The sequence below is a fragment of the Misgurnus anguillicaudatus genome, chromosome 7 (assembly GCF_027580225.2).
Source record: "Misgurnus anguillicaudatus chromosome 7, ASM2758022v2, whole genome shotgun sequence".
Classification (NCBI taxonomy): domain Eukaryota; kingdom Metazoa; phylum Chordata; class Actinopteri; order Cypriniformes; family Cobitidae; genus Misgurnus; species Misgurnus anguillicaudatus.
In genome coordinates, this window is record NC_073343.2 from 33,426,982 (window position 1) to 33,452,798 (window position 25,817).

The window sequence follows — 25,817 nt, forward strand, 5'->3', positions numbered from 1 at the left end:
ATCAAACAAATTGCTCGTACATGCGTTTGACAATAAGTATTTCTAAGTGTCACAGCATATAACATTAACAGAGTCTTCATTCATCAGATGTAGTATAGAGACATCAGAACTCTGTGATGAAAAATGCGACGCTGCCGTAGAAAATCGACAAACTCTCACACCTAATTGTTATTGCGGGAGTGTTTGGCCTGGAGCCAGTCGATAGGAATCAGGGATCAGCTCCTGGGCTGTTGCTCTCACTTCCAGTGTCTTAGTTGTAATGCATCCCTCTACTAACAGGGATCAAGGTATTAGGGATTCAGGTTATTTGTATTGATTTTATGTGCTGTCATGCCGCGTTTCAGACAACTCATATTTGTGGAAATTGCAAATTTCACCCTGGAAATGTCACCTGCGTTTAATCTTGCACAGCGTGGTCAATACAGGAATGTGGGCTTGATCAGACCGCCGTTATTGCACAGGGGCTGGGAGCTTCCCTTGTTGCCATGGCATCGAATCAGCTGTAAAAGATGGGAGTGGTCCGAAGACCCGAACTTGAAAGGACGAAAGAATGAAGATTACATCATGATCTATTAATTGATGTAAATCTTGATATTGTATAACATTTACATTAATTTATCACAGCAAATGGTATTCACAGAGCACAAAAGAGCAGAGCTTTCTATTCTTTAGGCCTACAATAATAAATCAAAGAAATGTGAAGTCCATGCAAAAACAGGCATAACTTAGCAGTGAGGCATCACCTGTTCTCAGTCATGGTTCTGTTAGTTTCACCTCTAATAGCTCTAATGGCTTTACCTGTGGGCAATGGTTTATCAAAACAAAGCTGAAGCCATGTAAATATACAATGACACGCAGTGGCACAGTTTGTTGGCTCACATGCCGAAGGCGATGTTTTCTTTCATTCCAAATTTGCTCTGGAAACTAATCGTGTCCCAATAAAGCCCACGGCAAATATGGGCAAGAATGACACCCACATGTGGAAGTTTACATAGCTTGGCCAAATGTACATATAAGGCATGGAGTGGAGGGGTCTGCGTGGACTCCATTGAGAGCCAGAGGGGGATTTGGGTTCTGAAATTGTGGGTAAGGCCAACAGGGTTAGATGTGGCTGATCAGCACAACCGCATAAAATAACATAACAACTAACTTTGCATTCAGAATAAAGTAAAACAAACATAATTTTGCTCTCTTTTTACCCAATGCAATTTACATTTTTCGACCTTTAATTTACCTTAACTCGGAAAGAGGTTGTTTGCTTCATCCAATCCTTGGCAAGGCAAAATTGCTTGGCAATGCAAAGACACGGCCGGGCAACAAGGAGGCCAGATCATCCTCTAACTGATGAGTCTGATGCTAATCTATGGATCAATTAGGAAAAGCCACATGGGGTCAAACTGCAGATATTGCAGCGCCTATTAGTTCTTCTACCTGCCATTATTACAGAGTCACATGTTCAAACAAAGAGCAGCGGCTCGGCATGTAGGCAGCACTAGCCAAAGTAAACAGACCGGCAATGAGGCTTCAGCAAAATATTGATCTGACACAAATCTGCACACGGGCTTCAATTCTGTGATTAAGGTTATTGTGTGTGTTCCCAAGTCCATTTCACAGTATTTATGAAGTATTTTTGCCTTGAAAAATGTATACATACAGTATCCTTTAAATATTCGAGGGAGAATTAGGATTAAAGAAGCTACTTTAAAGAAAAGGGGAATGTGATACTTATTGAATCACAGTTTAAAGATGCATTTTTTCAAGGCATGGATAGTGGCCTTCAGCGAACAGATAAAGCTGTATAATTGGAATTGAAATAAATGTAGGAAGTAAAAAAGAAAGGGGATGAGAGATTGATTTTTGCCTTGCCATTTCATGTCCAAATTTGCCTTAATTTAAATAAAAATATCCTTTTTACACAGTACGGAAATAAAAAATTTTCCATTCTGGTCTGCACAAACAGTACCACATGATAACAAAGCAATGAAGGAATGAATGAGCGTCGTGGATAAAATCAGACATTCCTCTGCCATTTGTCTTCAGAGAGATACCACAGAGATCAGTGTGACCCGGGTCTTGGGTTTGAGTTGTGCATTTCAAAGCCGGCCACAATGTTGAGCCTCATGACACCATTCAAAATCCATGTGCACACATTAGTTATGAATAAATTCTGATTTGTCCTCTGCAGATTAGATTAGGGCAACCATGGGGGTATGAATGTTTCCCACATTCGACTAATGAGTGTGACGATGCTGACAATGCATGCAAAAGTAATCCAACATTCCACGATTCGGAAAGTATTGAGATACCGCAGGGGTTAACTGCAAGGGGTATGCGATAATGCTCAAAATTGAATCAAAGATTCTTCTTCTGCATGCCCGCCAGGGTTACGAAGTGTCTTTAGTCCAGTGTCAATGATATAAAGAAGCTCTCAAAGGAAAGATATGCCATTGATGGGTTGCCAAAAGGTAAAGCCGATTGATTGCCATCGCCTTTATTCCATGAGACCATTTCATTCATTTGGTCAGATATACTTGGCATTATTATAACCAAATTAGCAATTGTGACCTGAGCAAACATGCTGGGATTTGGACTTGTCACAATGCCCGCCCAGAGGGTTGCTGGTCTGAGGGGGACGTCCCGCACAGCAGGGCTCCTTCTCTCTTTTAGAGGATCTTCTGTGTTCTCCTGCTGACTCCACTAGTCCAACATGATAAAGTAGCCTGGCCTGCATACAAAAGCACCACAGGGACAAACCCGATCCTACCTTCGCCACAGCATGAAGACACAAAAAGCATACACTATCAATCCAGTCACTTGATTGTGAGAGTGCATTGAATGCTAATTGACATCACAGATCAGGACAGAATCCCATTAGTTGATGTCTAGAGGGCGCGGGCTTCCAAAAAACAAGTGTCAGATTCTAGAAAATAAATAGTGTTATTTTTCCTTTTGAAATTACACTCCAATTTTAACAATACTTGGATTCTTAAAAATAAAGCAATGCCACAGGAGAAGCATTTTTATACCTTTTCAAAGTCTCAACAACCTTATTTAACTTTTTTGAAATAGAAAGGTTCTTCAGATGTTAAAGTTTTTTTATAGAATCATTCAGCCAAAAATGGTTCTTCTTTGGCATCGTAAAGCACCTTTATTTTAGAAATGTAGATGGGTGATTCACACGAAATCCAGATGTAGAACGTGTCCAGCATTTTTTTTGCACATATAAGATTATGGTCTAAACTTACTATAATCATTATTTTTAGAGGATTTATATTTCCTATAGAAGATTATCATTATAAAAAATTATCATTACCGCAACATGATATTACATTAAATATATGCATTTACAATTAACAATGTTTTGGTAATGAGAACTAAAAAGTTGTCTAGGTACTATGACAAACTAAATTTTAACTTTTATCTGGAGAGAAAAAAATAAGAACTGCTTACCCGGTAGCCATCTTGAGTGTCACAGTTATTTATGTCCCTTCCAACATTTTTTTTGTGTGAAAATGTTAGTTCCTTGAGGGCTTTAACAATTATTTAAATTTGTTGCGGAGGATGTAAAAATTGGTCTTGGACACATTTATATTCCTTATTATTGTCTCTACATTTACCAATGATCACCAAATACCACGTTTCTTTACTTTAAATATTTATAGTATAACATGCACTGAAGCTTTTTATTTTTTTGATTTTTTAATTATAAATATTTCCATGTCCAAAAAACCCAAATCCAGTCATGGACACGTTGCGGTAATGAGAATTCCCCCCTTAAATGTGGAAAAAACAACAAAATTGGTTTGTATGATGTCATTTAAAATCATGTGCAATATAATATGTGAAGAGATGTTTGTAACTGTATGATTCTTATTTTAATAGCATTTACTTTTTTTTATCAAATTCATGAACCATGACACCTCATAAGTCTAATTTCACGAGAATCACCCAGATGACTTAAAGGAATAGTCTACTCATTTTCAATATTAAAATATGTTATTACCTCAACCAAGAACTGTTGAATCATCCCTCTATCATCTGTGTGTGTGCACGTAAGCGCTGGAGCGCGCTGCGACGCTTCGATAGCATTTAGCTTAGCCCCATTCATTCAATGCTGCCATTTAGAGATAAAATTAGAAGTGACCAAACACATCAACGTTTTTCCTATTTAAGACGAGTAGTTATACGAGCAAGTTTGGTGGTACAAAATAAAACATAGCGCTTTTCTAAGCGGATTTAAAAGAGGAACTATATTTTATGGCGTAATAGCACTTTTGGGAGTACTTGGACTCGCCTGAAAAGTCCGCTCCCCTTCTCACTCTCATAATGGGAGAGGGAGGGTGTTACTGCGCAGAGTCGAAGTACTCCCAAAAGTGCTATTACGCCATAAAATATAGTTACTCTTTTAAATCCGCTTAGAAAAGCGTTATGTTTTATTTTGTACCACCAAACTTGCTCGTATAACTACTCGTCTTAAATAGGAAAAACGTAGATGTGTTTGGTCACTTCTAACTTTATCTCTAAATGGTACCATTGAATGAATGGGGCTAAGCTAAATGCTATCGAAGCATAGCAGCGCGCTCCAGCGCTTACGTGCACGCACACAGATGATAGAGGGATGTATCAACAATTCTTAGTTAAGGTAATAACATATTTTAATATTAAAAATGAGTAGACTATTCCTTTAATTATGTCCCTTCCAACATTTTTTTTGTGTGAAAATGTTAGTTCCTTGAGGGCTTTAACAATTATTGAAATTTGCTGCAGAGGATGAAAAAATTGGTCTTGGACACATTTATATTCCTTATTATTGTCTCTACATTTACCAATGATCACCAAATACCACGTTTCTTTACTTTAAATATTTATAGTATAACATGAACTGGAGCTTTTTATTTTTTAATTTTTTAAATTATAAATATTTCCATGTCCAAAAAACCCAAATCCAGTCATGGACACGTTGCGGTAATGAAAATTCCCCCTTAAATGTGGAAAAAACAACAAAATTGGTTTGTATGATGTCATTTAAAATCATGTGCAATATAGTATGTGAAGAGATGTTTGTAACTGTATGCTTCTTATTTTAATAGCATTTACTTTTTTTATTAAATTCATGAACCATGACACCTCATAAGTCTAATTTCAAGAGAATCACCCAGATGACTTAAAGCAGTGGTTCTCAAACCTTTTCGGCGTGCGGCCCCCTTTTGTACGATGCATCCCTTCATGGCCCCCCAAAGAAAATTTATGACATAAAACATCTAAAACTTAAAATTTGAATTAAACATATTGGGGCGGTTTCACAAGGTTTAGGCTAATTCGGAACTAGGCCTTATTTATGTTAGGTCATTTAAAGGGATAGTTCACTTTAAAATTAAAACTCTGTCATCATTTACTCGTCCTCATGTTGTTCTAAACCTGTATGAATTTTTTTTTCTGATGAACACAAAAGAAGATATTTTTAGAAATGATGGTAAACACACAGCAGTAAGTGACCATAGACTTCCATAGTATAAATAAAAAAATATGATGGAATTTAATGGGTACCATCACCTGTGTGCTTACCATCATTTATCAAAACATCTTCTTATTCATTTATCACAATACTTCCAAAATATTTTTTTCCTACTATGGAAGTCAATGGTCACTTACTGCTGTGCATTTACCATCATTTCTCAAAATATCTTCTTTTGTGTTCATCAGAGAAAAAAATTCATACAGGTTTAGAACAACATGAGGATGATTTAATGAAGACAGAATTTTCATTTTAAAGTGAACTATCCCTTTAAGAGGTTTTTACAAACATACCTTACAAAAACACTATACAGGTGTGCATCTTGAGACAAAACAATGCCACCGATATATGTTAAGATTAGCCAGGACAAGGTGTTTTTAAATTAAAGCAGCTTAAACTTGCATTTAAGTCTGGGAATAGGATAAGCCCTGTCCAGGGAACAGCCCCAATAAATGTTAAATTGCTTTTGACTAGTAGCCTTTAGGTTTATTATCATTTTATGAAAAAATAATGTATTAGGGGCCACGGTCACAGTTTAAGAACCACTGACTTAAAGACATGCATATAAAAACCAAAATGTCTGTTTTAAAAAAATTAACAAAAGTTTGCTGTAAATTTTTTTTACATGCATTTCTGAAAATGGTTTTTGGACCTATATCTGCATCCTCACTGCATTGCAGTGAACTAATCTATTCTGCATTGTAGTGCAATAAGAAATTGCTGACTCAACGAGTCTCTCGCCATTCTGATTTGGTTAAAATTTCCCAATGGGTGTGACTATTTCCCCAAGCCTGTGGCTCTAAAAACTTGGGTGGCCGTGGCTTTCCCCATAGAGTACAATGCAGGCTAAGTTTAGCAACCTAAATCTGCAATAACACAGCTCCTAGCTACAGCTAATCCTATCAAAATGGACTCCCTCGCAGAGACAATGAGAGCCGATGCCTGCTAATGACTGAGAGATGTCACACATGGAGTGCTCTGAGCAATGAGAGGACATGCGCCAAACGCTCCATCTAGGCCTAAAACCAACATGTCACGCCGCTGAGCCCCGTACAGATACATCTGAACTACCTAAACAAACTGCAGATGTTCTGGCTGAGGTTCGAGTGGTGACATGCACCTATACAAAGTCACAGACGCAGTGTAGACGTGCGAAGCTTCGACGGCCGCACGTGTTCTCTAAAGAGATGCTGCAGGAATTTCTTGGCCTGGTTTGTTACAGTTCCTGTGCTTACAATCTTTTTCAACTGTCTTGTTGCTTTGATAGTGGTTTGAAAACTTTGCTTTGATAGTGAAAGACAAACACATATGAGGCGTGGCTACCACTGAGACTTCAGAATTTACATTTGAAAGAGCTGTCTGATTCATTTTAAGACATGCAAATGAATGCATGACACTGTAACACTTATTAAATCTGTTTATGTTAATATTTGGTGAGGCCAGCAAATTAGTCAAAAAACAAATGCTAAAAACTGATTTTTTAAAAGCAAGAAGCTACATTTTGTTCCAGACAAAGACTACACAAAACAGCATCGTAATCGACGTAAAGCATCCAGATGCAACACACACAGACACACACACACAGCTCTTATGCAACGCATATTAATCACCGGTAAATTAGTGGCACGGAACACAATCACAAAACCGAAAGACCACCGGGTCTGTCAAAGCTTTGAAGCAACGTTTTCATCTTGGTGTTGTTTTTTTCTTTCTCCTTACACAAAACCCAAAGCCTAATTTGCTATCATCAGGTGTCTTTGTTAACGCAGGACTGGTATTTGGAAATAATCCTCCACGCATACACAGAATATCGTCAACAGGCATGGACAAGATCAGCTTCCAGGCTTTTTAAAAGACAAGCCTTTGTGAGTTATGCCATGTTCAAGGCTGAATACGTCCTTTCTTGAGAAACTGCGAGATGAGTTGGACAGGACATAACTTGGGTGCTTTGTGTTTGCCAGGTTACAACAACAGATGGCCTTTCTAAGTGGGTTCATGAATAATCTTGCCATTGTCTTAGCCTTCCACTTTATAAATGTCCATGGCCATATTTATAATAATTATTTAACTTGCGTGTAAACCATCACATCCCTTTACATAAATCATCTTTTCTAAATAAACAACTGTTCGTGTCAAATGCCAGTTTCAACAGCTGTACAACAACATCTCAAAGCATATAAAAACATGCAAGATATATGACAATTACATTTTTATCAGTTTAAACATTAATGCAACTTTTAAATGTTAATAATTATGCAGTATTTTAAATCAATATATATGGTCAATGGAGCGTGTAGACCAGGGGTCTCCAACCTTTTTGTGAGCAAGGGCTTCCGCATTAAATAAAATAATCTGGAGGGCTACTTTTTTAATATAGTCTAATCAAAACTTTTTTGTTTTACTATGTTCATCATCATCATTTATTCATCACTGATCATTGTTTAAATGTTAAGATACATAAAAGAAGCCAAGCTTTGATAAAAAAATGTGTAATAAATAAATATTAAAATTGAAGCTATTATTAGAATGTGCTTTAGTGGGCAACTTACAGACTTTGTGTGGGCAACCTAGTTGGTCCCACCAAGTTGGAGACCACTGGTAGACAAACATTTTTATTGAACATTTAAACTTTCATTCACCTTTACTGTATCTTGAATGGGAAATGAACTACAAAAATCTGATTGATCTCCATCTTAAAAAAGATATTTAGCAAATTGTTAAAACTTTGTAACTTTGCACTTCTCATATTATTGCCTTGCTTTAGTTTATTGTTACTCATTTTTGTAAGTCACTCTGATTAAAACCATCTGCTAAATGCCTAAATGTAATCTATTAAAGATAAAAGGGTCTGCATTGTGATTTAAGACCCTTATTCCAGTAGACATATCTTTACAGGTGACACAATAGCGATTGCAATACAAATGTAATGAAACAAGTTCAGTCATTAAAAAAACCCGTAAATGAATGCACAACCAGGAGCTTATTTAGTCCATTCTTTAACATTTACTTTCATGTGAAACAAGTTGGGTCTAGTGTAATATTCACCAATTCTTTTGAAAAAATTGTGTCATCATGAATAATATGCCCTTGATCTATGTGATCACCCTTGTGTAATATCTCACCTTTGAAAATCCCTGACAGCCAGTGAAGGATACAAACAATACGGCAAATAGCAAGTTGCAAATGTTCATTGATTGTTGATGTGTTCTTGCTGACAGCATGCCATTGGAGGTCACATTTGTTTACTCCCCAAATTTTAGAAAATGTTGGAGATGCATTAAAGACTGTTGACCCATTGATGGGTGTTTAGATTTTCAGACAGTAACATTGGAAAGGTCCTTATAGGACAGATTCAAAAAGTCAGATTCGTGCTTAAATGTTTGCATTTGTCTCTATAACACAACTATATTTGTTACATTTTTAAATAGTCATAATAAAAACTTGCCTAAGCTTAAATGAGAACAGGGATGTTTTTTGTTTTTATGTGCAATGCCTGTCACTTCTATAGAAGCAGTAAAAAAATAATGAGGAGTAAAGAAGACAAAAAGAGACGGCTTTAGCTGTGCACAAAATGCCACGCTGAAACAAAAAATGAATCGGTTTACTTCAGCTGTTTACTTTGTACTTTTGGCTGGCGATAAAGAAACAGTTCGGGGGCCTGTGCTGCCTTTTCTTCTCCTTTCTTCCAGCGCTTTAAAAACAGACCTAGCAAATGTCCTGGCAGCCGAGAGAAGAGGAATAGAAAGAGAGTCAGAGATGAAGAGAAAGAAAGAAAAGCACAGTAACATCTGCAGACGTTTCCAGACAGACATTTGGGATGTGAATAACTCAACTCGCAGTTGCCCTGACCTCTGGAGAACAAAGGGGAGATGCCTAGGAGAGAAGCGGGGAGTCCTGGGAGGCGGCCCCCGGAGCGAGACCGGTGAGCGGGATTTATTGTTCCTGCTCCGGGTGAAAGCCGTGCCATCGGGGCACCCAGCGCCGCATGCCACTACGGCTGTCATAGTTGCCACACAAAGATCTCAGTTCGACGAACGAAACATAAATTCCACCAGCACGCCATGTAGAATTAAGCCACGATTTGGCACGTACATAAATGCCTTTTAAAGAAACAAACACAAGAACTTCCCCACAAAAACCCCAAAACATTTATTAATCTTTCGAGTAACACCCCTAATAGTTAATACGTGTTTTTCTCCTTAAATCAAAGCATAAAGGGACAATTCTCTCGACTAGATATCAAAGGGAGACATAACAAAGCAACTGTGTACTTCAGGACTTAAATCTTACAAGTCTCTAATCCTTCTGTAGTCCGTACGGGACCTTTGGTCTCCATGGAAACCCTCGAGCATTCAACCAAGTGATTGCCTCCAATGAATTTCAGATAAGAAGAAATGGAAGAGAATTGATGTGATTTTAATGCAGAAGAGTGCAGCAGAAGGGAGGTCCACTCGGTTCATATTTGAATAAAGCAAACAGAGGAGACAAAAGGCTGACAGCCGTAAATGACATTGTCAGTACAAAAATTATCAGCCAGTTTACAATCTGTTTGCTCATGTAGAACAAACAGAATGTGTGTGGCATCCCCAGGCTTTGTGAATGGCAGGGCTGTCGGCAGCCAGCGAGAGAGAAAAGCAGATCTCCTCTCCCCCAACCAGAACTGCAACCATTAGATAGCGATTTGACGGGCACGTGGAGGAAAAAAACGGCGCCACAAACAAATGTCGCTCGTTTCACTTTAGGACTAATTGTATTTTTATTATGAGCCGATAATTGGGAGAAATAAGGAAATCTGGAGTCAGGTGACTTACAAAGGGGGAATATCACGGATCTAAAGGGAGGCACATTCCAAACAACTGACCCTCAGTTTCCTAGCAAAGGCCCACACCACAGTTCTTTTTATCCCTTCGGTCTGGAAAAAGAGAGAACAGGGGGATGCTACTTAAACAGAGACTTTGAAATCCACCCTTTCCCTTTTGTGGCGTTTTGTCACCGCTTTTGTTTTGAACTTGTTAACTTCTCGGTAGCCGCGGCGGGTCCCGCAGCTGTCCGGCTCGCGAGGCATCAATATTTACAGCAAGGAATACGGTGGAACAGTACTATACCGCTAAAACAGCGAAATGCCGAAGCTGGCATATTCAGCTTGATTTTTTTGTGATTCATTTCTTTAAACCATGAATAAAATTTAATTAAAAATAGTGACCATGTACTGTCATTTTCCATCCACTACACTGTAAAAAGTGAAAAGTTTTTCACCTAAAGTGAAATTTTAAGTTGAAAATACCAATTAAAGTTGGGTGTTACCAATTAAAGTAATTTTTTTAAGTTGATCCAACTTTTCACTTTTTACAGTGTATCTGCACTAATAGTAAATTCGTCCAAACTAGGCACAATTTGTGTCAATAATCTCGCTAATGTCCCGGTGGATATCTTTTCAAAAGTGTCGAAATATGTAAAAGGCCCCCATGAAAATGATCACAGGGAGACCATAATCAACTGTGAATCAATACGACGAAACCTTTCAAGATAACTCTGTGTTTGTGTGTGCGCGAATCTTCATTGATATTCATCCCCGTGTTCCCAGCGAGCGAGAGGGACGAATCCCTGCACAGGCTGTGGAGCTGCCGTTCCCTCTTATTAAAAAGTTGTTTGATTAGCGGGGCCCAGAATGGCACCATGGAAAGGTCTGCTAGCGGCAGATAAAAGACGAATGATAAATAGGCGAAAAAGGGAGGCGATCGCCAGTCTGCCACTAGAGCATCAAAACACAGCCAATTCTCTGCAAAGTTGATCCAATTATTGTCAGCTGGTGGGCGATAGCTCGAACGCTTTTCTCCATTCATTCCGATCTAAATTGCTCTTTCCCTTTTCCTGATACAGCAATCGGTCGTAAAGGGGCGACCATCATTAAAGTTGTTTGAATTGGAGCCCTATAGTGTTTGGTTAAGAGGGCAAATGCAAATTTGATGAAAGAATAAGGCTAAATTTACATATCTGCCCCAGCTCACACGGGGAGGGTAAACATTCTGTTTATCTCGAGTGTCATTTTATGATTTCAGTAGAATATAAAACTGACCTTGGCCTCCACCACAGCAAAAGGCATCAGCGAAATATACTGTTGTCCAAATACAATTTGTTGAAGAGGAAATTGTCAACAAATCCTCAATAACTCAGCAAACAAGAGCCGAGACCAATTTGTTGGTATGGAAATACATAAAAAACAGACGGAGCAATCTTCTTGTTACTTTGATTTTTTTGGTGCATTTGAGAACCACCAACTTATACATCAACAATAAGATTTTTTATAGACAAAATATTCAACAGCCATACTTGCATAGTGGCAGGGGTAATTTTCAATGTACATACTAATCGGTGGGGAAAATATTTGAAATCTTTAGATGCAAAACCCTCTAAGTGCACCTTTAATCAGGTTCTATGTTTAGGTTCAGTAATTTCACTTTAATGGCAATGAAAAGTTTTTTGTCTGTAATTCAAATGCCTTATTATTATTCGTTCACTGCAAAACCCTCTAAGTGCATGCAAGCTTTTCAGGCAACCGCCCCACTTCTAAACCACTTCCCTGGAAAATACATAGTAAACAGTTGCAAAATCACTAAAGGTGCAAAAAATCTGAATTCAAAAGGTTAAAATTAACTGAACCACACAGTAGGGGGGTAAATGTGGGTTGTACTTACAAGAGACTTAAGTTTGAATGTATCCATGGTTATTTCACATTCACCTTCTGTGCACTTTGGGAACATTTTGTTACTAAAAAACTTTTTTGCCGTCTAATGGACTCCATCAACAAAGCGGTTTATAATCTGTTTATGTGAATACAATCTGAATGGCCTGAGGTTGTAATTAAGCAGATTTGAAGTGAAAGTATTTGATGAACGTATCATTCGGTTAATGACATTATCTCATTGTTGATGGAGGTGGTGTTTAGCAGCTTTACCTGAGCATTTTGCATCTGACCATTTGTCCTTCCTTCTTCTAAAACCATATTTGCCCTCTGTGATCGCTAGTTTACTGTACAAACAAAACTTTATAGGCCATGTAAAGTATACAATTTTATATTTACATCTGCTGATACCGTTTTATAGTCTTAATACAAATTATGTCAGGGCTCAATGCAAATATTTTTTTTATAATGGTGGTTTAGGTTTTTACTTGGCCTGCCAAAATTTTAATTGGCCCCACCAAAAAAAATGTTTTTTCTTTTCAGTGTCACATATTGTTTAAAAAATCAAATATAATTGTACATATACATTTTATTGGCAACCCTTTTAGACACCATGCACGCTATGTGCTGTCGGGTTTTCTCGTGAGCTTCGAGTTTTTGTTTACGTTAGTTGCTTTTCCAACAATACAGTATGCAGACTTGTTTTCTTTTACCTAACTGGTGGCAAACTTCAAAACATTGCATAATTTCAATCATTCGTCATGTTTTACCCCAGTAAATGTCTGCTTCAAAGATGATAAAAAAAATACGTTTTCATTTGGCCTCATAATTAAAGGGCACTGTTATCTTAATGTCTTTTTGCTCTACCAGTTGACGTAAAACAACACACGCAATAGCGTCCACAACAACCAATAAGGTAGGACAAACTTCATGACATTGCTGAGAAGTTAACGTTCGCCTCGTTGGTAACATTGCATAAGAATACATACAGACAAACGGCCACAGGCAAAAATATATTTTAGTGACTGAGGGTGAAGCACTGGCCCGATTGGTCAAGTGACAGTACTGTTTACTGGCCCTAGCGTCTCTCACACCGGCCTCCAGCAGTCCTTTATGTTGAGCCCTGTATGTAATAATTATTATTCTCAGTTTCAATCTACAGATAATTATTCTATGTTCTATGTAAACATTTTATATTAAATGGGACATTTCCCAATACTTTTTTAAGATGTCAAATAAATCCTTGGTGTCCCCAGAGTACATATGTGAAGTTCTAGCTCAAAATATCATATAGATTATTTATTACAGCATGTTAAAATTGTTTTTTGGTTGTATCCTTTTAAATGCAAATGAGCTGATCTCGGCACTAAATGGCAGTGTCGTGGTTGGATAGCGCAGATTAAGGGGTGGTATTATCCCATTCTGACATCACAAGGGGAGCCAGATTTTATTAGCCTATTTTTTTACGTTTGCAGAGAATGGTTAACCAAAACTAAATTACTGGGTTGATCTTTTCCACATTTTCTAGGTTGATAAAAGCACTGGGGCCCCAATTATAGCACTTAAAGATGGAAAAAGTCAGATTTTCATGATATGTCCCCTTTAATGAATCTGGTAGACACTTCAAACTATACATTTTCATCACTATATGCATTGAATCAACGATTTTGGTGTTGTTAGCAGCACCATGCTTTACCAGTTGAGCTACTGAAAAGCACAAATTTGCTTGTGAGTATCAAGCTTGAAACATGTTTGCTCATCATCTTCGGACTCTCTCCGTGAGCCACAAGACATCCAAACATCTTGACAATGAACTGCACCAGTGGGCGCAAAATGTAAAAATGATTCCAAATAGCGGGTTAAGTGAATGACTTTCACATGACTAAACAGGTCTTGTTTTGTTTTCACTTTACGCTCGAAAGTGAACTTCAAAGTAATGTTGCTCCGGTTCTTCAGCCTCAGAATAAGTACAATGAGTGCAGGTGCAGTTGCATTATGAATCATATTCACGCTGACAGGGCGGTATGAGGTAACAGGTAAAAGGTTTTTTATCACATTTACCTTCATTTGTCTGAAGAAATTGGACAAAAGCTGATTTAAACAAAGCAACACAACAGAAAAAGCTAAGCCTAACCACTGCTATTGTAAGGAAGCAAAGACAACAACGCACCCACACAACAATTTACTAAAAATGAAATACGGTGCAATGAAAAACAACAGCTTTGTAAGCCACAAATATGGTTTAATCAAATACGACGAAAGTGATACTGTCCAATAATAACCACATGAGTACACATATTAGAGATAATTCACATCATCACCCACTAAATTCAGAAGGAATAATGCTGTCACAGGCCATGTATACGCCCGTGTGAAAACGTTCACGAGAGCAAGTCTAACATTTAGGACGGAGGGTAAAAAGTTCATTGTTAGGCTTGTGTGATTTAAAGCCATGGACCACCCCTGGATGAGCATGAGCTTGCTGTCATTCGTCTCTAATCAATCATGTTAGTAAAGACTTTTCATCAGTCTTGTTTTCATTTACCATGTGAGTCATCCGCAGGTCATGGCATTCTTGGCTATATCAGTAATACCTTCTAATAATACTGACAGTTGCAAATGTAGCATTCGTTTTTGTCCTTTCCTTTAGTTTGCACTTGAAATTTTAACCTTTCTATCTTTTCAGCAGAGATCTCATTGTAGACAGAAGGCCATTTTTTACCCATTGAATCTCTTCTAGAGCTCAGTACGAGTCCTTGTGTTGGATAGGAATTTTCCAAAGATTAGAAATTTAACTTTCCTTCCAAATTACCATCTGGTCGCAATATCCTTTAAGTAACACAATTCGGCACACAATTGGGCGCAGGGATTCTGGTAGGGCTTTCTAAGCCACCTGCTACACCCTATCACAGATTTACATCTCATAATTGCACTTAATGGCATCACCGAATTCTCTGTCCCGACAGCAAAGCCTTACAAACAAATAAAAACAATGCAACAAAACAATCTGGGCATTTCTCATCAACCGTGGGAAACCTCCTAAGCGTTATCTTATAACTTCTGGATGCCAATATATATGCAAGCTTAATAATCTCAATGCCATTTTAAGCCGTAATTTATTAGATTCGAGTCTGTCCTAAGTTTCAAAAAACTTATAGTCTGTACATCTGTCAAAACGTCTCACAGGAGTCGCAAGCTTTACTTCCAATGTGTTGCATTCTGTTCCGTCTGTCATTGTGTCTGTTAGCCGTAGTCGCTCACAACTTTCCGTGACAAACGCTGTCATAAAGCCCGGCTATGAGTCCATATCTCCAGGGTTACGTCTGGCAGCAATCACTGCCTGCTGCTCTATGATTGGCAGACAGATGCACATAACAACAATTCAAATCATGTATTTCGTACCAAACATTTCGCTTTGATACTTTCATTAATTCCTAAATGAATGACCAGATGATCTCTCAAAACGAGACCCATATAAAGTCATATTAATAAGGTAAACCCCAAAAACTTAAATACATAGCCACAGGTCATCTGGCACCATATTTCAAAAGGTCTATATACGCACTGTGTATATTTTTCTTATAAAATGCATAAAGAGTTTATGTTTTGAATTCATTTAAACATTGCCTAAGATATAAGCAAATAGTGAGTGTTTTGGTATCCTTTACTCTGCAAACATGTCTTTTAATAGATTAAGTCAGACAAAGTTATCAAAGCAAACCAGCTCAGTGACTGACAGGTGTGTGACGTGCCTTTCTCCCCCTTGCCCTGCACTCTGTGGATATAGTTCATTGTGAGTCTGTCAATGAGCTGTCAAGGTGTTGTTAAGAAGGAGCTCTATTATTTTCCCCTCTCAAAGAAACATCATTTTAACCTGAGAAAGTCAACCACCCTAAAAGAGGGTCATTGCGAAAAATGTGACCCTTAGGCTAGGTCTTGGAAATTCACTTAAAGACGCATTAATCAATTGTGAAGTGTGTCGCTATACATTTGAAGGTGGTCGGAGACGGGGACACACGTATTGTTTTTTCTTTTTAGCTAAAACTGATGGAATATGTCTGAGTCTCAAAACAAGTACTAATACCCAAGTAATTGGTGCTTTTAGACTGCTATAGCATGCCAAAATTTACTTAAAAAATTGCTGAGTTATTTTCTGGGTATACTGAGTTGTTTCATTTAATTTAACCCAGGCCCGGCGCCACAGGGGAGGGGGGGTCAAGGGGGGCATGTCCCCCCAGTTTTTTTATCAGACAAGTAAATTGGAGAGCTAAATTCAGTGAAATACTTTTTAATAACGATTTTGTTACAATCCAAAGGTAAGAGCAGGTGAGTCAGACAGGTAGCAGAGAGATCAAAAAGCCATCCAGGACCATATACAGTGCAGGGAGTGACAATTAAGATGAGCAAAGACACATAAAATGTACGTAAAAATGATCAAAGATATTATTTTCCCAACATTTGTTTTATTGTTCTTAAAAGTATTGCTCATTACTGTTAACAAAACAGTTTTCTTTTTCCTTTTTCTGTCCTTTTTGTGTGAGACTGCTGCGTATAGCATTATAATAATCCGAATTATATTTAAGAATCAAATAGGAATTATATTTTCCACACAATATAACGCCTCCAATTATAAAAAAGCAGGCCCACAAAAATTTAACTTACAATTAAAAAAGTTGTAGACTTCTAGATGCTTCTTGTTTATTCAATTTATTTATAGTTTTGAAGTAATTAATTTCTGTTTTTGTCAATTTTGTCCATTTTTGTTATAGTTTTGTCATTTACTTTTTATTGGGCCTATAATACTTAAGTTTACTTGATATTATTTATATAAGTTATGTTAAGGTTTTTAGTTTAGGCTTTGATTTTTTTTCCAGTTTATTCAGTGCTTCAACTTAAACTTATTTCAGTCACTTCGTTTTCGCAGGAGACTGGAGTGACTGCACTCCTGATGTCCCGTTTCATTAATAAAGTTGGATTTATCTTCGCAGTTTGCTTGTGTCTTCTTTTCCTATGATAATGACGACAACAACATAGCTCGTGTAATTTTCATTTAAGGAACGAATGTTTAAAACCTCTCAAGATGCAAAATCAATTAAGGAAATGCCACCAACTGTATGTCGCTGAATTCCACTGCGCCGTTTTTCATTGCGCACGGAAATAATTAGCCAAAGATAAGCTAAATTTATTCATGATTATCAAGCTTATTAAGATTGTTAGGCGATTTAATAGTGAAAGTTGAATGTGTATAGGCATAATAATCTGGGTAGCTGTTATAAATAAAAAAGGAGAAGGAAATCAGTCACAATAAGGTATAGTGTGGAGCCCCCCAAGGAATTAAAATGCCCCAATGCCATCCTGGCGCCAGGCCTGATTTAACCCTGGGTTTTTGAACCAAAACAACCAAGCATTTTTTATACTGTAGTTATAACTTTAACAACAATAAATCAATTCTGTCTTGATGTGACTTAATTTCCGGCTATACAATGTGTGATAAGACTAGCAATGTGATAAGATGGGGCATTGACACTATGCTTGATATATCACTATATTTTTTAAAATCAGACAGTCACTTTAATCTCTTTGATCTGCCTCGAGTTCAAACTCAGAGCAAAGTTATCGACACAAACACATTCCCTTCGGACAGAATATTCCAGGAGTGTTGAGATGTGAATATGTGAGCTCTTTTACAATAACAACACTGTTAAATTAAAGTGTGTCAGGATTTTAACAGATGCTGCACCTGAGCTGTCCTCATGGGCCAACGCTTATCTGTACTTCAATTAATCGACAACCGATCCAGTTCCAAACCTTGAAGATGCTAAGTGAAGCTTGACAGACCACACACCAAAGAGTTGAAAGAGGCTAAAAACGCCACACATCTGTACAGGTGTGTTAATGACTAATTAATCCGACTGTAAATCCCTGATATTGGAAAGCTGCAGGTGTTTGGCATTACTTGTTGATTCACGGAAGTCTAAATGGTGTTCTGGAAGTCTGCCATGCGTGTCGAACAAAAGCAACATCCTTCAAAAGTTCTGAACATCTGCTGGGTGAATCGAGTACATGCATTTCTTATTGCAGCAACATTAAGTGACTGAACGCTTGCCATTGGAATTACTAGAGACATACCCGTTAGCAATTGCTCACATCCAAGGCGGTGCAACAATAGAAAAACAACAATGTGTGATTAAGGCATTTTAAAGAAACCACATCTAAACCGTACCATGGCAATGCACCTGGCAAACCACGTTCCCATAAATCTCACATCAGTGGAGTTCAATGATTGGGATGGTAACATTTCTTTTTGTTTGACTTCTTTAAATGACGCAAGTCAGGTGAAAGTGTTTCAAACCACGATACTGTGAGTCAGATTCAGATTTCTGTTGTTTTCAACATGAACCTTAGAAACGTAATGTACGTATTGAATTATTAATATTGGCTAATATTATCATATTTAATCTTGAACCGTCCTGCGCTTTTCTACACAAAAATGCCCTAATCCTAGTTCAGCCCTTAAATCTTGCTATTCCTGAACCAGCGAACCCATGATGTCAGTGGGCGGAGCTTCCACCGCAGGCCGCATTTTGTAAGGCGCTATTTTAAAAGCGTGGGCGTTCATAAAAATAACAACTCAAGCAATGTTTTTAGATGCATTATTGCTTATTTTATGTCACAAACACCTGGCATTGTTGCATAACTACCACAGTAAAAACATATAGTTTAAAAATGCAGAGTACTATCAACATATCAATGAAGCACAGCCAACTGATTACCATGGTAAAACCTTTCAAAGTGACTGCAAGTAAATATGAAATAAAATAAATGTTCAATAGCAGATAAAGCTAAACAATACAAGTATAAATATGTAAAAAAAACAAGTTACTGAACAAACTTCCATGACAGCTTATTTGTATATATTATCAAAGATGTTTCCAAAAGTAATGTACAGAACAGTATATGACATATACTGTCTTTATTAATGTTTATTGTAATTATTTTGTGTTTTCAGGCCATTTTTATTACATTTTGAATTAATTAAGTATTTCCTAAAGTATCTGCTCCCTTTTACCCATAAGCGATGAAGTAATAATACAACAAATAACAACATAACACGAAGTAAACCAATATAATACGCAGCAGTATAATATTATAACGCTGCGCAATCTGGTAACGTAGTGCATTCAGCTCTCTTTTTGGTGGAAACACGAGCCGGTACTGAGGTCTGGCCTACCAAACATTCCAGCTTTGGTGCCGACACGGAGCCGGGTCCCTTCGGAAAAGGGATAATGTTGTCCTGATCCACCAAGCTGTATGAGTACACTCATGAAAATAACTCAGCATTTGGTCAAAAATGGATGAGACAGGGATGCTGGGTTGTTTCAACCCATAATGCTGTGTTAGTCTGAACCCAATGTTGGGTCAAATATAAACATTTTCTGGGTTAATTTTCGACCCAATGCTGGGTTGAATAACCCATTTTTTAGAGTGTATTATTTCGAGACATATAATTGGTTGTGTAGGGTGGTTTTTAAACTATGACGGTATTCAGCAACACAAAATGTAGGTAGTTCATTTACTTTATTTCCTGATATGTTAAAGCACTTACGTATCTTCCATAATGATGCTAATGCACAATTTAATGCTCTCTTTAACCCTGGAGAACCCAAGAACCCTTCTCTTAGCATCAATTAACATTGGCCAAATTTAACCCGTGGGTTCTCCAGGGTTAAAGCCATCCTGCTTTATAGATGGACGGCTTAGCTCATATCACGATTGGCTGTCATTGTAGAAATGCACATTACGGGAGTGTTGTCCACAGGATGAGGTTAGACTGAAATGGTGTAGCTGAAACTGTAGTGGTCACTTGGCCCGCATGCAGGCTCCGGTAAATGCTCTAAAAACGGTGTAATGTTACAGGGTAATGTTACAATGGAGAGTTGGGTGAACCATCTAAAATTGAATAATTCGCTCAACAGTTTTAACCACAAATGATGTTTCAGGTTTCTTTCAAACCCAACAAGATAGCTTTGCCAATTCATTCAGCAACCATTGAATAACCCTTTAACTGCCTTACTTTTATTCAAGTCTAGTTCAGTTTGAGCCAGCGCGCCATTGGTTGGCAAGCAGACAACGATGGAGCCAACGACATGGCAAGCGTTTTCTATTTTCATTTTATTTATTTTGCAGCGTGCAATATGCAGATTTCATCTTGTAATGTGATATAGGCTTTGACCTTGTTTTTTAATAAATCCTTATAAGAAAAGCACTACCAACGGCCTCTTCCTGAAGCACCATCTGCAAAGGCTTAAACTTGTATTATCATAGGCACGCAATATGGAAATAGATATTGATTTCATGAATACTATTTTTCACGGGTTACAATGGTTACAATTATGACAGATCCTTTAAAAAGAAAATACTGAATGGAATAAATTTACATCTCAGCACAAGTCTTCACTTAATGGTTTCTGAAAGCGTTTTACGTTAACGTATAATACAGACGTTACAGCTTATTTGACTGCTAATTTGTTTGGCCGATAGTTAAGAGATGTATGTAAACGGCCGTTTATGTTCATTTATTAGCAACCTAGCGAGGCTCATCTTAGGAGAGTTCCCGCAACCTGATTGGCCGACCGGAAACCTCAACGACAACGCAAATAACAGGTACAAACCGAGAACAGCCCACACACAGTGAAATCTTTGAGACCTGTGTTACTGAGTTCCTGTGTTGGCAAGTTTTTCGACACTAATGACCCTGATTTGAGCCCTCTGCATCCAATTATTCAAATCTTAAAGGTTAGGCCCAGTACTGTTGTATGTTGCTTTTTAATGTAGTCACGTTGATCTGCTTTCTTTATCAACCTGCGGCAAAGATTCAGTTGGCTTTATGTCTTATTGTGTTGTCTTTGGTGACTGCTTTCCATTTTTATACATTCCTTAATATGTTTATCATGCAGATTAAAAACAAATGTAAAATAACTGTAAATAACAACGTATTTTCAGAATGGCTTATAAGAAAAGCTGTGTGAATTTCACATTTGCAAAAACACACAAGAATTAATGTTTTCGTGTAAATTCTCATGTGAAACCCACGGGTTTGTCCACATGTAATTTATGCATGTGAAATTTATGTGGACACAAGTGATTACTTCCATGATAAAGTTCATATGCACTGTAAAAAGAAAATTCAGCATTTCTGTCAAATCAACATATATTTTTATGACACTTTAACTTAAAAAAATCAAGTTAATCAACTTCAACTAGTTTTTATAAGTTATGTCAACTATTCACAGGTCAAAACTTAAAATAATAGGTTGAATTGACTCATATGACCCATTTATGTATTAGCAGGATGGGGAATTCCAATGAATGTCAAATTATTCCTGAATTGAGCTCTGACAGACGGTGTAATACAATACAATTTATATATAGCTCATACTGACTATTGGCCCAATAAGATATGTTTAAACAATACACATTAAGATGTCATCACCAATGTCTACCAGCTGATATTGACGTGTTATTAGAAATTAAAAGGCCCAAATCAGACATCCCAGAGATCCTTGGAAAGTATTAAAGCAGAATCAGTCAACCATCCCACTTATTGAACAACAATCTATTCACATCCATGTCAGAATAAAAACCTCATATACTTTCCTAACAATCAAATCATTCCCTTTACTAGCCAATCATTAATTTCTGTGCATAAACGTGCCTCTGTAACGAATGCAGGACTTTCATTGTACCTGGCAGGTGGGAGCAGCAACTGAGAGCAAGTGCAGAGAAGCTTGTGCAAAAGGTGTTGAAAGCACAAGGGCTTGGGTGTAAATCCTGGTACCTCCCTTTCTGTAAACACAGGACCATTGCTTAATGCTCAGAGTGTCATGAAGTGAAAAGGCCCGGCCATTGATTAATGAGCACATTCTGAGAACGTGTAGGAAAAGGACATTACTAAAACTTGTTCACAATTTTACCCGCAGGTCTTCTGTGCTTCTTGTCTGAACTACGTGCACTGAACAAACCTGTAAAGCAATTGAATCTACACCAAATACTATTTTTAAAAAACGATCTGGCATAATGGTGCCATAACAGCTTGGACCTGCAATGCCCTCAGAATGGACTCGTAAAATGAATGATATCAAATGTAAAAGATGTCATTGCCTTATATTTCTAAGTCTTGAAATGTAGGATAACCTAAATCTACAGTAACAACATGTATAGCTAAAAAATCACGTCATGAGAAAAGGTTAACACCTTTTAAAGCTGTTGCCGAAAACAAGTAGTTGACAAATAAAGTGAATACAACAAACACAAGATCAGAGCTTCTATCCATGCCATGACGTGCACAATGAAGCTTGCTGCTTATTAAAGGATGCAAACCATCACATACAAATATCATTAGCTGTTATACCTAAATCATCAATCATCTGTTCATTGTACAGAGGTATCACTTTGTAAAATCACTTCATATATGACCCTGGACCACAGTCATAAGGTTTATTTTTTTAAATTGAGATTTATACAGTACTTTATCTGAAAGTTGAATAAATAAGTTTTTTAGATTGTTAGTATAGGACAATATATGACGAGTTAAAACTATTTGAAAATCTGGAATCTGAGTGCACAAAATATCTAAATATTGAGAAAATCGCCTTTAAAGTTGTCCAAATGAAATCCTACACAACACATATTACAAATGATAAACACATTAATGATATATCTACAATAGGAAATTTACAAAATATCCTCATGGAACATGATCTTTACTTCTTATCCTAATGATTTTTGGCATAAAAATGACCATTTTGACCCATACAATGTATTTTTGGCTATTGCAACAAATATACCCATGCTACTTATGGCTTGTTTTGTGGTCCAGGGTCACATATGTATCTCTGTTGCTCACCAGAACTGTATGATATAATGTATATACAGTAAAGTTTACCAACAGTCGTAATCAGTCCTAAAATATTTCGGCAATGACGATACTTTCATGACTATTTTGCAATTTGTTGAAATGTCAATCTGATTTATACATTTTTATGCAATCTTTTTCCACTTCATGTTAGAGTTTATGATCTCAAGTTATACAAATTCATATGAAATAATGACAAATTCTCTGGAAATTTGTTGAAGTGATGCAAGACTCAAACTATTTTGGTTTTGGTCTGGTGTAGGAATTCTCTAATAACATCAACCTTAAATTAGCACATTAATGTTTTGTGCATGTTTGTTTTGGTATCTTATTCTTGCTGCAGTAGCAAATGTAATGTTTCTGTATCTTTGCCATGTAAATAACTCATTTTACTTATTAACTATTTTCAGGGTGCCTATTGTACATCTGGCCTAGGACTACAGATGGAAACTAGCCTTTTGGCTAACTCTGGCATATTTTACAGCTAAGCTGTTATGTTAATATGCATTGTCCTTGCATAAAAAATAAAAATGGCCAGATTTGACAAAGATTTGGCAGATTTAAATTATTTTAGCTAATATGGATTGCTAAAGTTCTCTAAATATCTAGTTGCTCAATGATATCCCATGGTAAACATTACTTTATAATTAACTTCTAATGCATTATGAAGTATGCACACTTAAAAGATGCATTCTAAAAAAAATACTTAGAATTTTTTTTTCTGACAGCCTAAAAAGCAATTTAGCAATGTGATTTATCAAAATAAACACTCAGATAATTGCTTGTTTAAAAGCAGTAAAATTGCATATATAAATAATCTTTGCTTTTGTATAATTATATTTTTGACTGGTTTCATAATTACTACAATAATGTATACTATGCTTACTTGGTAAAAAACAAGGTTCAGTATTCTAACAAAAATTGAATGAAAACTGGATCAATACTATGTTCTGTGATAAGGGTGACATTGTTATTTTGGTGAAAATACAGTATTAGTTATTCTGCAGTTTATCCAGACAAAATGAATTAACAATATATGCTTCTGACCTATATAAACAAACATTGCATTTTTGGATTAATGTTAATTGCTCGACAGAAGAATAAGGGTTGTTCTTGGACACTGAATAGAAAAGTGTGTACCAGAAAGGCTTAGAGTCATTGCTTGGATGGGTGTGATAAAAACTATTTGCAAAGGGATCTTCTGACTTAATGCATAGTGCATTTCATGACAAGAGTGCTTGTTGTGGGTGTCTGTGGATCTAAGCATTTTCAGTGCAGGGTTGCTGAATCAATTCAATATAATAAGCCATCTTTCAGCAGACATAAAGGATGTTCCACATAGAAAAGTCATGTCTTCCCTTTTATTTACTAGTACTAAAGAACAAAAGCATTATTTAGAGATAGAAAGACATTGCTAACAGAGTATCATTATGAGAATGAGAACTGACTTTGCACATACACCTAACCTAATCGAATTATATCATCAGATAAATGAGCCAAAATGATCAATAAATCATTATTTATTTAGTTTTTACCATTAATGCCACATTAACCAAATGCACTACATATACATCGTCTACTGTCATGTCCATATCTATATTTTTATACGACTAGCGATAAGGCAGGTGGCTTGGTCTACAGTATGTTTTGTAATGGGGTTACAGCAAAATACCAGGTATAATAAAGCCATAACTCAGCAGAGCCATTAGAGGAACGTTACACAGCGGTCGCCACACCTGCTGCTTTCCTCTTTACATCATTCACAGGCTGCACTTTATGGCCCGGTCTCTCACAGATCAGAGAAACCTGAAGGGGTTAACAATGCTGTTTACTCATAGCAATTATCTGTGTTAGTGAGTCAAAACCGAGTCATGTTAGCACGTATACAGGACTGTAATGGGATTATTATGTAAATTCTGTTTAATATTTAAAACATTTTATGACTATATAAATTGAATTATTTTCATAGGACCAGACAACTGCATGTGATTAGAAAGGACTTTAATTCTAATACTGATATTTTCATTGGTTGTATTATTTTTATTCTTTTGTGCTGTTTTATATGATGAAACACACCTTAAAGCTCTTGTTTCCCAAGGAAAGCTCAACACAACAAACTTTTGTTGCATTGTCCTGCCCCCTTGTGGTGAGATTGTGATGTAAAGCTAAATTATTGTTAATTTCAAGAAGCTATTTATTGTTTCTTTATTGTTAGACCTTCCTGACTGAACTAGAGCAAGTATTGTTTATTTACTTCATGAAACTGAGTATTTTAAATAGGTAACGAGGTGGGGTTTCTTTCTCACAAGCCAATCCATCCATACATCCGCCGAAAGATCATAGGCTAATCTGTGACAGGATTGTTTTTTTGTTGTTTATTTCTGTCACTATAGGGATCCGTGTTTCACAATAGAGTTAAGTAAGAAGATAATGTTAAAGAAAACTTACCGACAATGTTGGGCTGAGACAGACGGAAGGCATTTATCAAAAACACATTTGACATGGGGTCGCGGCTGCGCAGCAGGTTATCTCTTGCAGTTTTACAAGGGCGCAATGTCAGAGGTTTGGTTTGAACATTGGTTAAAAACCTCCTTTTTTGTTTTTTGACTTGGTTACAAATACTTGTAGTAGTTAGTTAGCTGCCTGAAATGTCTGCATCGTCCCTGGCAACCACATCACTAAGTGCGTTCGATTTCATGCGGCGC

The 25,817-nt window shown here is 37.0% G+C and overlaps 1 long non-coding RNA gene across 1 annotated transcript; it reads right to left on the reverse strand.

Moving 5' to 3' along the window:
- On the reverse strand, positions 1–25,817 carry LOC129418230 (uncharacterized). Its single transcript, XR_008636039.2, has 3 exons — positions 25,561–25,817; positions 1,235–1,361; positions 1–500 (listed from the first exon to the last, which is right to left on the reverse strand). It is a non-coding gene; the product is annotated as an uncharacterized lncRNA (long non-coding RNA).